We start from the raw sequence: 12,553 nt of genomic DNA, 5'->3' as shown, positions 1-12,553 counted from the left end.
ACGTATTTAAATAATTATGCTTTGAGGATTTTTTTATTTTAGTTTCTTTCAGCTTATTATTTTTATTTCTTTAATTCAATTTGTATTCTGTGTTCGTTAAAATATTCATTATTTGATATTCCCTCGGGTTTGGGCTTGGGCATGATCAACCCGTGTCTCAGATCCAAGGGGTATCACACCTCTTCAACAAGTTCCTCCTCCTCCTCTCCTACCTCTATAGTAGTCAACATCTCCTCACTCTCTAGAGTAGCAATGGCCGGGATAAAATCATAATCAAAACAAGGAAAGTCCTCATTAATCATTTTTATGCTCTATTGAATTAGCCATTGGTCGACTCATCAACTCATCAAATTGCTCACTTGTTACTTCTTCCTCTTCACTCCCCTCATCCTCATCTATATAAATTGAAGTTCTTGCTATTTTTTTATTTGCCTCTTCCTCATTCTCTTAACGAGAAAGAATACTTGAAATTTGCTCAACTTGAGCTTCTAACTTGGCTAACATTTGAGAGTGAGAATTAATAAGTGGAGTTTATGAAATATGCACATCAAGTAAAGCTAACACTTTTTCTTGAAACTCGGGTGAATAAGGTAATGGAGGTGGTTCTTCATAAAGTGGTGGGAGAGGGTAATAGTCATAAGGAGGATTAAAAGAATGATCAAGCCCATAATAAGATGATGCATGAAATGAATTGGACTCAATCTCATAAGGATTAAAATATGATGGAGAAGCATAAGGTGAAGGGATGTAAATTCCCCCCCAAACTTGGATCAAACAATTCCTTCATTCACAAATAAAATCCAAATCCAAGATAATATTGGCCTCCACACGGGCCAATGCTTGGACAAAAATTAAAGTAATATAATGAGCCTCAACAAGGGCTATCACAAGCATGCAAAGAAGTAAAACAATTAAACTACGAGATTTTCAAGAAATGCTCACAAAGGTCCTTAAGCAACTTTAACTCCAATCCTAGCTTTAAGCTCCAATGATTGCTTAAAGATCCAAAGTTTGCCTTCCTTATAGTCAAGTACCTAATTGAACAAATAATATCAAGAATGAGAAAAGAATAAACAAAGGAAAATAAAATAAAAATAGAAGCAATCCAATGAACACTATTATCTAGTTTAATTCCAACAAAACCGTTAATCCCTAGCAACGGCGCCAAAATTTGACAAGGCCACTTATATACGCCAAAATAATGTAGTGAATGTGCGGTTCAAGAAAAGCCTTTGCAAGTTTAAATTTATAAAAACCACTACTACTAACGTAGCAAGAGTGAGTAGGGACCGTCCCAAGGGATTATACGTGTGGGAATTTAACTTCTACTCTAGTGAATCACAAGATTGCAAAGGAGAGATTAATTAATTAAACTAAGATACAAGGAAATTAAAATGCAATTAGGATAAACTAAGTTGAGATAGGGATTTAATTGATGAGAAGTAAGGTCTTGGGGTGCATTGGAATCGCCACCAAACTCGTTCACCAAACCACACACTTTCAACTAATTTAGAAAAAACCTTCTTGTGAACAAAATACGACTACCAATTGCAATATTAAATATGGACCATCAAATTAAAGAATGAATTGTCTACCTAACCGACAAATAAACTAAGTGTAGCACAACCCATCAATTCTAAGCATGACCCATCAAATTAGTAACAATTGTAGCACACATCAATCTGGAGAATCATGGAATTTGCAATAATAAGCCATGGAATATCAAATCAAGTATAGATTATCTACCTACCTACAAGCATGAATTAAATTGTAGAACAACCCATCAAGCATAAGAATAATCCATCAAATTAATTGACAAACCCATCTAATAAAAATTATGTCTAGCTATCACTAGATTCTCAATCAACCACACATAGACATGCAATTAATATAGAAAAACTAGTGTAGAGATCAATTCCTAAATAATCACACATAAGACAATGTATAATCACAAAGAGAATCAATACGAAGAATTAAACCATATGAATCATGTGAGACATAATTCCCAATTTAATCACACATAGACATGTAAATAAACTAGAGAATTAATAGGAAGAATTAAACCATAAAAATCATAGAAATATACCAAGATTCATTAAATTCACAAGGCTAGAACACAAATTACAAGATATTATTCCCCAAAAAGTATAAAACTGATAGAGGTTTAAATTACAAACTTGGGGCTCATCCAAGCCCCAAGGAGAAGTCTAGCCAATCATGGAGGAGGTGGGTGTGATATTGGAACCTTCAAGGGCAAGCTCTAAACATGGCTCCATCTTCTTCTACCTGTTCTTCTTCTTCTTCTTTAAAGCTCTAGAGATAAATAGAGTATGGATCTAGAGATGAGTTCCTGAGATGTGCCTCAACTTCCCTCTTTTCTTCTAACCCTAATCTCTAACTTTCTGGAGAGAGAAAGTAAAAGAAATATAGAAATTACAATGAAATATATGAATCTCCTTACAAAAATGGTTCAATCCCCCTTATATACAAGGCTTTGAGTGCCCAAAATTGTGAGAACTCGGCCCTATGATCTTTCCCTTCAAGCACAGCTCGAATTGGTTCGAAATGACCTTTAGATCTGCTTTTTAATAACTTTTGCGAACAGTTCGATCGATCAGACTTTTCTTCTATCAATCAGGGTTCGATTAATCTGGTGTGATCGATCAGGAATTCAATCGATCTGGCGTGATCGATCAGACTTGGCAGTTTTTCAGCATCAGCCTTTTTTTGCTCCAGATCAGCCTCATTTTGCTCCAAATTCTCACTAAGACTTAGTTTGACTCCAAAAGGCCTTAAGAAGCCATTTTTAGCTTGTTTTAACTTTATTGACCTAAAAAAGGAAATAACACGAAATTAGTCTAAAACGGGAAAACAAGATAGATAAATGTCCTAGAACACTCAAACTTAAGGGGTTTAAAAGTGCACTTTTCAACGCTCATCACCAATGTTCCACATGGTAGGCAGAAGTATAGCAGCCCTTATAAGAGTTGGAATGACTTCAATTGCATGGCTAGCAATGGTCATGCCATTTGTTTGGTAAATTAATGATTGGGGCTCGCCAGTCATTGTTCGGAACAGTCATGGCTGGAAAGAGCTCAGCGATAGTAGCTGAACCAATGCATTTGGTGATGTGGACTTGAGTCATGTCATCTGTAATTGTTAGTTTAGAGGCCAATTTTGCAACTGCGCCCAGATATCGATTATTGGAAAAAGGTACATGCGTGAACCAGACGAAAGGGAATTTGGCGATGAGCCTCTGAATGATGGTACGGTAAGATGCGAGCGAAGGCTCGCGGATGGCATACTCGCTGATTACCTGCTTAATAACCAGTTTAGAGTCCCTGCATATACATAACTTTGAGATGCCCTTGTCTAGGGCTGCAGGGAGGCTAAGAATTAGTGCCTCATACTTAGCCTCATTGTTCGAGCAGCAAAAAGCGAGCCTGAAGGCCGCGGTGACTTGCTGAGCTGGGGATGTGAGGACGATCCCTGTTCCTCCTCCCTTACTAGTGGAGGACCAGTCAAAAGCAAGTTGCCACTCACCCTGACTGTCCTGTATAGCGGCCACCTGAAGCTCGTTAAGGGTAATGCGTCATCAAAGGGCTCGTGCCTCTGCCTGGGAATTGGGCGAGCAGATCAGCCAAAGCTTGGCTCTTGATACCTCGTAGTGCATAGTATGTAATATTGAACTCTGAGATGGCTAAGAGCCATCATGACGCCTTTCCAGAGATGATGGGCTTGGAGAGGAAGTGTCTATATGGGTCGCACCATGTGATCAAATGGATAGAATGGGCCATGAAATAATGTCTAAATTTCTATGCTGCGAAGATGAGTGCGAGACAGTGGCGCTCGATGGCTGAGTGGTGATGCTTAAGCTATGGTGCACCAAAAAGTTTACAAAAGAGAAGATTTTTGGACTATAGTGAGTATGGCCAAGTTTTACATTTATAATTTGCCACTACTACCTTTCACTAAAAATATAGTTAGGGCGAATAGGGATCGTCCCAAGGGATTGGTGGGTCGTATTAGGTTGTGGAATCGAGATTAGGGTTAGTAGGTCGAGTGATCAAAAGATTAGTTGGTGGTTAAATTACAATAAGATGCAATTTAAACTAAAGTAAATAATTAAATGTAATGGAGAGAAAATAAGAGAGAGATTTTGGGGTTTAGAGATCACCACTAAGCATAGCTTTTCTACACCCTTAATGAATGATTAATGAGGGGGAAAAACATATATTGTAACATTAGTGTGTGTGTGTGGTTGTTTCAATAAGCATGGATGACTAATTAAGTATATATTGTCTAAACAAAAAGGTGGATTGCACAATATATCAAACTAAGCCATTAATCCTTTCTTTAAGCTTATAATCCAAACACATCACAAGGTTAGAGACATATGCTATTTGTTCTCATAAGTATGGAACATCAAACAACAAGCATGGATTGTCCTCCCATTTAACATCTAAACTACAACTACACTACAATTAAGCTAATGACATGAAATTAAACTAATTAAACTAAGCGAGAGGCACAATCCATCAAGAAATGAGTATGAACCATTAAACAAACCACAAGAGCATTCCATTAAGCACTATGTCTTGAAAATCTCTAGATTTATAGCATTAATACACATAGACATGCATTAATAACACAAAATCTAGAAACAAACACATAAACATCTATTCTAGCATACATAGGCATATGGATAGAATGAAATGATCAATTGGAAACATTAAACCACACAAATCATTGAATAAACAAGATCTATATATATAAAAGTGTCAAAACATGTATCACAATACAAATTCCCTCAAAAAAACATAAATCAAGATGTAAAAAGCATGCTTAGGGCTAACTCTAGCCCCAAGAGGATGTCTAGTCACTCATGGATGGTGTCCTCCAACCCTTAAAGGCTAACTCCATGGTAGAGATTGCTCCTCTTCTTGGTTGATGGAAGAACTCTACGTTTGTGTCTCTAGCCTCCTTTCTTCTTTTTTTCCTTACTAAGAATATATAAAAATTCTAATTGTGTCTCTAGTGTATCTATATCTAGTATCAATATATTGGCTCATATTCCTTATATAGGTAGGTTAAATGTCACCCCCAATGAGCTGGGCTCGTACACCAATATTCCTTCCAATGATTGAACATGAGATAACTTTTAATGAGCTAGAAATTGAATTTTCTTGCACTTTGGGAAGTTCGATTGATCGAACTTGTGGTGAGATCTATCGAACATGGTTGAGATCTATCAAACTTGAGCTGGATCGATCCTCTATGGTGGTGCCTTTTTGGATAAAGACAAATCTGAGATATTTTGAAGATATTTTTGGGAAAGAGATAAGTGTGGTAGGTAGGGTGGTACAACTGAATAAGATGGAATCTTTTCGATCGATCGGAAGAAAGTTGGATTGATCGAACTTTGTGGGATTTTTGGATAAGGACAAAAGAGCTTGGATCCATCTAGAAATGTTGAGATCGATGAACTTTTAATCGATCAAATATTTTCTGAGATCGATCGAACTTGCTAAATTTCCACCACTTGCTTCCTTTTGCTCCCACTTTGCTCCTTTTTTTGATTCATCTTAAGATTACTTCAATTATGCTCTTATTTAGCTGAGTTAGCTTATTTTGGGGATAAGTACCTGAAAATGGAAATAATACAAAATTAATCTAAAACGGGAAAATAAGATAGATAAAGGTTCTAGAATACCTAAGCTTAAGGGGTTTAAATGCGCACTTTTCAGCGCTCATCACTGAGTAGCGAGTTTTGGCCTCTCGGACAAGTCGGCCGAGATAATAGATTGGGCACTCTTGCCCTTCGACTATTTGCATGAGCAGGGCACCAATAGACTTATTAATCGAGCTGAGGTAAAGTAGTAAGGGCTGCTCTCTGATAAATGGGTGCATTATGGTTGAGGAGCTAAGAATGGACTTGATCTTCTCAAAGGCTGCTTGATGAGCTGCTGTCCAAACAAATTTAGCATTGCCTTTGATCAGCGAGCTAAAAAGGTGAAAGGCCTCTGCAAGTGCTGGTATGAACCTATGCAAATATGAAACCTTGCCCAAAAAACTCTTGAGCTGCTTAAAAGAGTAAGGGCAGGGCATGTTTGAAATTGTGCGAGCTTTGGTGGGGTCAAGGTCGATCCCCTGACGATGCACTAAAAAACCCAGGAAGTTGCCTCGAATTACCCCACATGTGCACTTAAGGGGATTCATGCGTATGTTGTACATACGACATCTTTCAAATACTTGGCGTAGGTCTTGAAGATGATCCTCTTGCTACTTGGACTTTACCACCAAGTCATCGACATAGTTTTTCACTGTATTATGTAGCATATCGTGGAAAATGGTAGTCATAGCTCCCTAATATATGGCACCAGCATTCTTCAACCCGAAGGGCATGACGGTGTAATGGAAATTGCCAAGTGGTGTTTGAAATGCAGTTTTGTGATAATCATCTTCGGCCATCCATATTTGATTGTAGCCACTATAACCATCCATAAAGAATAAAAGTGAATGCCCGGCCGTTCCGTCAACTAGCGTGTTAATGATTGGGAGAGGGAAATCATCCTTTGGGTATGCCTTGTTGAGATCCCGAAAATTAACACAGATGCGGATTTGACCATTCTTTTTCTTCACGGGAACAATATTTGCCAGCTAAGTAGGGTGCATAATTGGTCTAATGAAACCTACGAGAAGCAAGTTTTCCATCTCTGTTTTGATCTGAAGCTCGAGCTTTAGGCGATAGACTCGAGGTGCTTGTTTGATAGGACGCGAGCCCGGCATGGTACTAAGATGACGTGTCATGGGTTGGGGGTCTAACCTTTGCATCTCGCAATAAGTCCAAGTGAAGATGTCTGAAAATTCTATCAAAAGACAAATGAGACTGTCTTGTAATGATCGGTTCAGTTGCGAGGAGACGAAAGTAGTCCCCGGCTCTTGCCCGGCGGAGGCAAAATTGATTTCTTTAAGATCTGGAAGTTGCAGTGACTCCGCTTCCACAGATGTGGGCTCGACAACTGGGCTCACCGAAGTTAAGCCCGCAAACCATCATAAACGGTAGACATATTGCCCATCCGGCAACCGGACCCATTTACATTCCCGAGGGGTAGTAGCCCCTGTGCCGTATCGGGGAACATTTAGTTATGGAGGGTAAAAAATGTCTTGCTGTACTTCTTCCCACTTAGGCAGTTGAGTATGAATGATATTCGCCTCTCCATCTTCATCCTTATCACCCAACTCATCAAAGAAGAGGGCCTCAGTAAAATGGGCCTCTTGCTTGGCAAAGGGCTTATCTGAGCGTGGGACCTTGATGACTTTGTTTCCCAAAATGCCTTTGAAACATTGGTGATAGGTTGAAGCCACTATGCCAAAACGGTGAATCCATGCCCACCTAAGGAGCACATGATAGGAGGTGTGGGCCTTAATGACATGGAATTTGGTGGGAGCGCGGAACTTACCAACTGCTAGATCAATATTCACATAACTGAGGGTCTGGTGGGATTCATTGACGAAACCATATACTTCGATGGCCTCTTTGACAAGGCGATCCCGGGGTAAACTGACTTTCTAGAAAGTTATCTAGGGCACGATATTAATGGAGGATCCATTGTCGAGAAAAGAACGTCAGAATTCCCTAACGTTGACTTGTGCGGTGACATAGATAGGACGATTTTGAAGAGTAGACACTCTCTTATCAGATTCAGAGAAGGAAATAGTCAACGGGGCCTACTGGGAAGTGTGCTGACTTGACGAACCTACTGCGCAACACTCTTCTTCATGTTATTGCATCTTTGAATGCTGGGGATTAGTTTCTTCAATCTTATCATAATAAGTGACCATGGCCACACTGTGATGGCGATGATAGGGATTGCGACGCACATCCTTTAGCGCGGTCAACTTGAGACCACCACCCTCGAGTCGCTGTTGAAAGATTCACCTCAGGGTTCTGCAGGCGCTTGTGGCATGTGTTGTGGCTTCATAAAAGAGGCAAAAATTGGTATCAGCGTGATCTTGTGCGGTTGGCTCCTTGTAAAGAATAGGTAATGCGACAACACCATGCTTTACCCACTGCTCAAGGGTGTTGGAAACTTCCTCAATATGCACCGAGAATGGGGGAGGATCATTTACTTGCTCAGTTCGAGGCACCTTGGCCTTTACATCTGCTTCTCGGTACTTCTTAGCTCTATCGTTGTGAGAAGTGACTAGTGTGTCCTTGCGAGTGGCCTGCCTAGCAACTTCTACTCTGGGAGGCGTGACGTCCTTACAAATGTTCCGTATAGCTGTGGTAAGGTCACTGAAACTGTTGAGTCCCAAATTGACCAAGTGCACTCTGTGGGTTCTGCTCATGCCCTATATGCAGATGTCAACCAGATCTCTTTCACTGCTACCCTCAAAGCATTCCCTCGCGCGGGCTTGGAAATGAGAGATAAACTTAAGGGGCTCCTTATGGGGCTCCTGTGTTTCTTTGGTGAGGGAAAGCGTAGTGACCCTCTTGATGGCTTGGCTAAACTTATTATGAAACTTTTGGGAAAACTGCTGCCATATGGTGATCGAGTCTGGCTCAAGGCTTCTAAACCATCTGTAAGCAAGCCCTATGAGGGACTTAGAGAACTCTTAGAGGCGCAGGACCTCGTTGTGGCTATGCTGGCTTGGAGACTCTACGAATCTCTATAAGTGCTCGTTAGTATCCCCTTTGACACCATCATACTTAGGAAATTTTGGGATGATGTACCCTTGTGGGTATGAAGTCTGAGAGAGGCTTTTTGGGTATGGAGGCTCGGTATGTAGTACCAACACGCGCGCAGCAGACGGGGTATGCTTCATGAAGAAATCTTGCAACATGGATTTAGTGATATACTCAGGAGAAGGGCTGACTGGAGGCATAACTTAGGCCGTGGTAGGCTTTGGGACTATTTGAGCCTGCGTTGGTGGGTACCACAATGGCGGTACATGAGTGGATGAACTAGCTAGTTGGTCGTGCTCAAGCAGAGTCACTCTGGCTAGAAAGGCAGTCCCTACCTGTGCACTTTGCATGATCATGGCTTCTAATCTGTCAAGGAATTCGTTAAGATTGCGGTTGGACTGCATTAGTTCCTTATGAATGGAAGGAGCTATTGACCTTTCTGGCAGCGTGACGTGAGGTGCACCAACGTTGGAAGCATGTGATAGCGCCTGAGAGTGGAGGGGAACGTCACCGCCTCCCCCAACGGAAGGCTCTGAGTGGTGAGTCAACATATCATGTGATTCCAACTGCTTGTACAGATATCCCCAGCGGAGTTACCAAAATGCAGGGGTTCTTTTTTATCAAGCAATAAATAATTATACAATGGTGATATCAAAAATACAAATATGAAGGAAATGGAGGAGATGCTTAATGTAGGAGGAGGAGAAAAAGACCAACTACCAAGATTAAGATGGTAATAGGGCAAGTATACAATATCTTATGACAGCTTCCCCTTTTTGGTTAGTTATTTCTTAATAGGATAGTACTATTTATAGGCCCGGATTCCATTGGTTGTTATCCAATGGTCCCTTTCGTGCATGGTTCCTCGCATGCATTGCTCCTAGTCAGGATTACGTGGATAATCCTGGAGGTTTAGGAGTTTGAAGGCTCTAATCCTATCATCGAGCCTTGCACTATGTTACTATGTCACTTCTCCCTTAATCAAGGGCATTAAATGTTGCTTGGCTACCGGTTGGTCAAGCCTGACACAGCTTTAAATGTGATTTTAAGGTTTGCTGTCATAATGTATATAATCCCATCATCTTGTTAATTGGGCTTTGCTGAAAGCGAAGGCACTCCTTGACTTCTCATCCACCAATCCAAGATCCTCCTAAGCTTCCCAAAAAATAGATTCTTATAGCTGCGAAGACCCTACCTTCATTTCGTGCTATATATGAATCTATAACATCTCGATGGCGAGCCCTTTAGGGCGTCAATCCTTTGATGCAATATTGCCTAGCGTAATACCAAGGCTTGGTATACTTGAGGATTGGTCTCTCGAGATTTGATATGCTTGGAGAGGTACCAGGGCTTAGGGTGCTCGAGGGTTAGCCTCTCAAGGCTAAATGGGCCTAGAGCAATACCAAGGCTTAAGGTGCTTGGAGTTGCTTCCTCGAGGCTTGATGAGCCTAGAGTGATGCCAAGGCTAAAGTTGCTTGAGGGTTGGACCTTTAAGGGTTTTTGGGCCTGGAACAATGCTAGGGCTTAAGGTGCTCGGGAGTTGTGTAATGCCCCGGATTTCTCAACCTGGTGCGTTAGTGATGAACCGGAAGTTGACCCGATAACGGACCCGAAATGCGGAAGCAAAAGAAGCCAAATGACCTCAAGAGATGTACGTCATCCCTAAGGCCCCAAAATGACTCTCCATGATGCCACGGAACTCAAATGAGCTAAGCAAATGAAGCAAGAATGCCTAACCCGAAAAGAGATGAACTAAGGGCAAAATGGTCATTTCTCACTGAAAATGGTGCCACCGTGCACACCATTGGAAGGACAACGAAAAATGAACAAAATTAGACTCAAGAATCATCTTATTCTGAGTCCGGGCAGAAAAGATATGAAATTTCAACACCCGATGCGAAAGTTATGAAGCAATGACTTAACATTTTTCAATATTTTCATAATAAACTTTGAAAACAAAAGTTCATAGAAAATGAGATACATGTCATTAGCCTCCGGCCTCATCTCATACATGTTAAATACATTGAAAAGAGTGCACTTACGTACACTTTACATATACGAATCAACGAATACAAGTTTAAACAAATAGGGCTACAAAGAGGCATCTTACGCTAACACTTGCATAAAATAGAAACTTAGAAACTAAAAGCCATCCAAGGAGCAATGGAATCTTCAAATCCTGAGTCCTGTACCTGAAATATGCCCCAGTATCGTAGTGGTGAGTAACATAAAGCTACTCGTAGGAGATGAGCATGCATCGACCTAGCATTTTACAATTTTATCACCTTATGGTGAAACATGTTAAAGGGGCTCATGCCACCTAACGTCTATATCAAGATGAGACCTAAGGAGCATCCTAAGCTACCTAGATCATTATATCATAATCACATTGTTCATGCAATTCAAACAACATGGAAACATGTTATACAAGGCAACAAGATATAGATTCTCAAAGTCTTCAACTTGAAATCCAAAATACGAAAACAACAAGTGTGGATCATGCCACCTAACGTCTATATTCAAAATGAATCTATAAGGTCATTCCTAAACTACATTTGAACATCAAAACACAAATTATGATATCGATGCAATTTAACCAACAATGGAACTTCCAATACAACGCATGAAGCATGCTTTCACAAAGCTACATCTTAAGCTCAAAATAGGAAATCAAATGAGGAACAAGAAGTTACGATATCATCTAGTTATCAACTTGAAATGAAATACGAAATCAAATAAAGTGGATACTCGGACGTCATGCCGGATCAGACCGACAACATAGTTACTTTAGGGTTACTAGCCCATAGGTAACCTCTCTATGTGTATACTAGACTGTATAGAGGGACAATCCCCCGTACTAGAACCAAGTCCTTGCCGTAGCCAAACAACGACATCCCCAAGTTTCCAAAACCAACAAATTGAGCAACAACGTATATATATCAACATGTATATACAAGATATCAACTATTTACCAAGCACAATCCAAATTTTGGAAACTTATACAATACATGCTCAAAATTCACAACTACTATGGCATGTAAGATGTCAAATACAAAGTGTGCAATTCCTTACACATAGCAACAATATATTCAATAAGGAAAAACATATTATCATAAATATAAAAGTAACAACTATGTTATCCAATGCTCAAAAGTAATCAAGTGAACATACATCAAATCCAAATCCATGATTTAAATATAGAAACAACTTCCAAAATGCAATTAAATCCATGAAGTAATAAAGTAGAATTTAATTAAACATAAATAGTTAAATTCTCTAAATTCCAAGTTAATCCAAATAACCTCAATTTAATATATATTGAAAGACATGTCATGGTCATCATATATATATCATCAAATGACAAGTTAAGTAATTAAAACACTTAAAACAAAATTAATCAAGCTAATTAATTAATTTCCTCTAGATTTTTAAACAATTCCAAATGCCCTCAATTTAATCTATATTAGAGAACATGCCAAGGCCTATTCAAATACCACATTGCAACTTAATTTAATGCTTGATACAACCATGTAAATTAAACTTTCACTAAAGATAAATATTAAATAAAAGCTGTAATTCTTAATCAAATGATCCAAATTTAATATATGCTAACCAACATATCAAAGCACAATTTCCTAGCATGTTACAATTCAAATCAAAGTTATATATCATCAAAAAATTTAAATCTTATACAAAGAAATAAAAATTACTAACTTCCTAGATTTGATACAAGGCAAATATATATGTTGTATAATCATGGCAAACACACAATACAACACATAAATAATTCTAAAACATTCCCTACCTCAATTGGAATGAAAATCTCAATTACCACCGAAATGAAATCGCCCCAAATTTTTGGTC

Source organism: Cornus florida, unplaced genomic scaffold (genome assembly GCF_030987335.1).
Source record: "Cornus florida cultivar Cherokee Brave unplaced genomic scaffold, ASM3098733v1 CherokeeBrave_3.0.0_Hap2_Chr01, whole genome shotgun sequence".
In the NCBI taxonomy this organism is placed as follows: domain Eukaryota; kingdom Viridiplantae; phylum Streptophyta; class Magnoliopsida; order Cornales; family Cornaceae; genus Cornus; species Cornus florida.
The sequence above is the reverse complement of the archived record's forward strand: the minus strand, read 5'-3'. Positions refer to the sequence as shown.